Here is a 5453-nt window from a genome sequence, read left to right as displayed (position 1 = left end):
AGTGATATCACCTATTCGAATAACTGATATCACCTATTCGAATGAGTGATATCATTTTTTGCCAGTGAATACCCAAAACGGTGCCTCATACTATTGGCGTGTGTGTGAGTGTATGCATAACGCCTTCGGTGTAATAGACAAATATCACAGAACAGTCGATTAATAAAGTTATTTTTAAAAAAAACATTTGATACGAGGATTTATTTTCTACCATATGAAAAGGGAAGAAATGGTAAATGCTAAAATAAATCAGGAAACTTTAATTACTAAAAATAGATTATCCAAACTTTTAAAGCAGAAACAATTTTGGACGATGCATTTCAAGAAGGTAAAAAAATCATTCTACATATCCTTATTTTTACTTTAAACATTTAATAAAATAGATTGATAAACTTCAGTTCAAGCAATATTAAATTCTCTCTCTCCCCAGTTCAAATTATTAAAGAAATTTCTATGTTTTTTAAAACAATAACTTAAATATATTTTCTAAGCAAGACTCCACAAGAAAAGCGGATTTTTTCTATAAATAGTTCATAAAGATATTACATAGTACTATAAAACCAAGTTATTTACAGGAAAAGTTAGTCTGTGTGTATAAGTCGCCGAAACACGTAAGAAATGTATCTTCAAAGCCGCCAATATATATATTAATTTATAAAATTTTTGTTCATCAAATTCCTTTTAAATATACATGTAATGCAATGCACAGCAGTAAGAAAATATTTTAATATGACATATATATATATATATATATATATATATATATATATATATATATATATATATATATATATATATATATATATATATATATATATATATATATATATATATATATATATATATATATATATATATATATCACATACAAGTTTATTTGGTTAAAGGACCTGAATTAAACATGAATAGGGTTAATGTTAATATCAGAGATAGGGTTAGGGTTAAGCTACAAGGTTTAGTACCAGTGTTATTTATAGCTTGATGACGCGACCTCTAAAATAGAAAGCACATAAACTAATAGGCAAGCTTTCTTTTTAGTTTCAGAGAAGTGACGCTCACAGGAAAACCGTTTTCTAAAAATAGTTCATTAAGATATAAGACCCAGAAACTTACTGTCTGCGCAATTATAACTTTAGTGTCTGTGAGTCTGCAAGCATAAGTCGCCGAAGCAGGTAAGACAAATATTATCAAAGCCACTTTCAAAGAATAAAGATAAATAAATATGAAGGAATGATAATTATATACAAATGTTAAATGTATCCGTCGTATCTTGAAAATTGAAATCCATGAAAAGATTTTATATATTTTTCAATGAATGATCAATGGCTTTTTAACTTCATTATCTTCCAGTATTAAGAATAAAAAATTGATATATTTATATACCTTGTATATCAAGCATGGTCAAATGATGTGTGTCGAACAACAGCAATTTACTTAATTTTATCGATTTCAGAAAATTCGGTATCTCTATTAAAGATGGGTTGCTGGAGAGTTTTAAAAATCATCTTCTTATTGGCGTTGGAGATAGCGGATCTCGTTTTAGACTGGGACTTTTACTATGAAGTAAGCAAAACAGAGGATATCAGTCTGAAATTAAAATACAGCATCCTGGGCTTTGCCATCTTTGGGACAATTTTATTTCTGTGCATATTTATCAACAAGATGGTGATATACTGCAGCGATGATGACGAAGAAGATGACGCATGCGCATTGGGTTTCTCATTTGTATCAACCATGTTTGAGGACCTGCCACAAATCTTATTGGCTATTTTGGTTGCCTTAACGACTAAAGAACTGATATCTCCTATTCAGATCGCAAAAGCTGGCTACGCAATCGCAGAACCGGTGATTCAGATAATGTTTACTTCATATCAGATTCAAAAAATAAGGAAAGACAAATATGATGACAATAGTTGTAAACAGTGTTGTAAAGTAATGGAAATTATTATTAGTATTGTTCTTGCAATGTCTTCCTGTTTCCTACTGATTCATTTATTACACCCATTTATTGAGAAAGTTACCCTTTAAATTTTGATTTGCTTGAAGTATTTTAAAATAGAGAAGGGACTTTGATTTGTAAATGAGCATTAAAGATACATGTAAAAAAAAATCAAAATCTGTTTATGAATTTAAAAAAAATATTAAAAAACCACTTCTTTCAGGGTTTTAATGCTTTATTTTAATTATTACTTTCCATATATCCATGCAGAAGTATATTTGAATATATTATATGTAAATATTTATTATAAAGATTTTGTACAAACACCATTAGATATGTTGATGCAAAAATAGGCATTTAATCAAATTAACCAGTCAGTTTTTACAATATCTCGCAGAATAAGAATAAAATTTCGATTCTATTTTTACGTTATTTTATGCAAGAAAAACGAAGAATATTTGGTATTGTTCAAAAATTTATTCAGGCTACTGGTCGTTTCAATTAACAATTATTTGTATTTGTATTTACTACCTCTTTTTAAACTATTTTTATTATGGTTATTGTCTTCACTAATTTATTAATTGATATTTTTGGAAATAGTAGCTATTGTTTTTGTTCTTCTACGTTTGTATTGTATAATTGTAAATCTTGTAAATATTGTATGGCTATTGATATCTTATGTATGGGAGAGGACAATCTAAGTTTTTTAGCTCACCTGAGCCGAAGGCTCAAGTGAGCTTTTCTGATCACATTTTGTCCGGCGTCCGTCTGTCTGTCCGTCCGTCTAGCTGTCTGTCCGTCTGTCTGTCTGTCCGTAAACTTTTCACATTTTCGACTTCTTCTCAAGAACCGCTGGGCCAATTTCAACCAAACTTGCCACAAAGCATCCTTGGGTAAAGGGGATTCAAATTTGTTCAAATGAAGGGCCACGCCCTCATTCAAGGGGAGATAATTGAGAATTAGTGAAAATTTGGTGGTATGTTTTAAAAATCTTCTTCTCAAGAACCACTGTGCCAGGAAAGATGAAACTTATGAGGAAACATCCTCAAGTAGTGTAGATTCACGTTTGTTCAAATCATGACCCCCAGGGGTAGGGCGGGGCCAAAATGGCCGACCAAAGTTTTACATAGAAATATATAGGAAAATTCTTTAAAAATCTTCTTCTCAAGAATAGCAAAGCTATAATTGATCATATTTATATGGAAGCATCCTCAGGTAGTGTAGATTCAAGTTTGTTCAAATCATGACTCCTAGGGGTAGGGCGGCGCCGAAATGGCCGACCAAAGTTTTACATAGAAAAATATAGGAAAATTCTTTAAAAATCTTCTTCTCAAGAATAACAAAGCCATAATTGATCATATTTATATGGAAGCATCCTCAGGTAGTGTAGATTCAAGTTTGTTCAAATCATGACCCCCCGGGGTAGGGCGGGGCCAAAATGGCCGACCAAAGTTTTACATAGAAATATATAGGAATATTCTTTAAAAATCTTCTTCTCAAAAATAACAAATCCATAAATGATCATAGTTATATGGAAGCATCCTCAGGTAGAGTTCATTCAAGTTTGTTCAAATCATGACCACCAGGGGTAGGGCAGCGCTAAAATGGCCGACCAAAATTTTACATATAAATGTATAGGAAAATTCTTAAAAAATCTTCTCCAGAATAGCAAAGCCATTATTGATCATATTTATATGGAAGCATCCTCAGGTAGTGTAGATTCAAGTTTATTCAAATCATGACCCCCAGGGGTAGGGCGGCGCCAAAATGGCCGACCAAAGTTTTACATAGAAATATATTGGATAATTCTTTAAAAAACTTCTCAAGAATAACAAAGCCATAATTGATCATATTTATATACTAGTATGGAAGCATCCTCAGGTAGTGTAGATTCAAGTTTGTTCAAATCATGACGCCCCAGGGGTAGGGCGGGGCCAAAATGGCCGACCAAAGTTTTACATAGAAATGTATAGGAAAATTCTTTAAGAATCTTCTTCTCAAGAATAGCAAAGCCATGATTGGTCATGGGACTACTTTTGGATTTAAGCTTTTCAAGTATAAACCAATTCTGCTTTTTCCTAGCCACAGTGCTCAGGTGAGCGATGTGGCCCATGGGCCTCTTGTGTAATTTGTGTCCAATCCCTTTGGCATGTTGACAATAAAATATGTTCAAAGCAAAACATGTTATTTGTTAATAAGATTGTATGATTCAAGGTATTATTTTAACAAGCTATTTCAGAGATTTCTGTGGCTCTATCTCGAGAAAAAAAAATGGAGGATGGAAATTCTGATAGGATGTGCAGATGAAGAGGGGAAATAAGGTTGACTTCGTTTCATTGCAAAAGTTTACAAGGAACTAAAGTTATCAAGTGAAATCTATGTATGCCATAAAGAAAAATATTTTCAAAACTTTTAAGAGATTAGGGTTATCACCAGAAATTCATTTTATGCAAAATATGATTTTTTTTAACTTTGGTCTTGTGACCTAAAACTCAAAGCTTTTTTTTGTCATATTCTATGTTTCATTGGAAAAACTCCATGAAAAACTTTAAATATTCTCTGAAAACCCTTTCTTACCATGTGATTTTCTGAACTCGACCTTTTGACCTCAAAATTTTGGTATTTTTTTAATTTAAATATTCCTCTTCTGAATCGATTGATGTTAATTTTCTGCGGAAGCATGAACAGGACCTGTAATAAGGTGTACAATTGCTCAAATTCCGCTGATGGTCCAACGGGTAATCAATATTATAACAATATTCATTCAAAATGTTCAAAGGAAATCTGTGATAAGTAGAGTAGATTCATGCAACAAGTAAATGTGACAAGTGATTTTGTTTACATGCAGGACGTATTTTATCATATTTTGCACCACGTCATGCGGCATAGCCAACTCTGCAGAAACCATGTATAGGCATTATCACGTGACAAAACTCTAGGGCATCAGCACGTGGTTCATCTTCATTTTGATGACATTAATTTCTCATATTATCCATTGAATTTTTTACATCGATAAATCTATTGGATAAGCAAATGCACTAAATTTTCTATTAAATTTGTAAAAATATTTTTTTATTTAGTGATCAAATCTAAATCAATATAAACCTTGAATTGCCTTTAATCAGGCTTTTATCACTTTACAAAACTTATTTCTAAGCATTGGTTGACTGCAGCATTTACTTTCGATTCTTTTTCAGAGAAGTGTCAGAAACTGGAAAAACTTGTACATATGCCAAGAGATTCTGCTATTCGATATAAAAATAGATCGCAGCTCTATTAACAGAACAAAAACCAGTTTGAATTTCCAAGACTATTTTTAAATTCTCTATCAGACTTGGATTCTTGAAAAGGCAAGGTTGGCGTTAACACTAGTCGACAATTCAAAAAAGGTAAGAGAGAGCTTTGAGAATTTTAAAAATAAATTTCGTTTTACTCATTGTGCACGCTAAATGAGATGAATGTGAACTAAACAACTAATGTTAAATTGTATTAGGAAATCTTGGTGTTGTTTTAC

General features: G+C 31.6%; 1 long non-coding RNA gene across 1 annotated transcript; it reads left to right on the top strand.

Moving 5' to 3' along the window:
- Nucleotides 1-1054: 1054 nt before the first annotated feature.
- LOC134278862 (uncharacterized) lies at nucleotides 1055-2116 on the top strand. The gene is made up of 2 exons (XR_009994538.1): nucleotides 1055-1172; nucleotides 1454-2116. It is a non-coding gene; the product is annotated as an uncharacterized LOC134278862 (long non-coding RNA).
- Nucleotides 2117-5453: the final 3337 nt, after the last annotated feature.

Source organism: Saccostrea cucullata, unplaced genomic scaffold, assembly GCF_032062105.1.
Source record: "Saccostrea cucullata isolate Sc308-1 unplaced genomic scaffold, CSIRO_AGI_Scuc_v1 ctg12046, whole genome shotgun sequence".
Taxonomy (NCBI): domain Eukaryota; kingdom Metazoa; phylum Mollusca; class Bivalvia; order Ostreida; family Ostreidae; genus Saccostrea; species Saccostrea cuccullata.
Note: the sequence above shows the minus strand (reverse complement) of the source record. Positions and strands in the feature narration are given on the sequence as shown.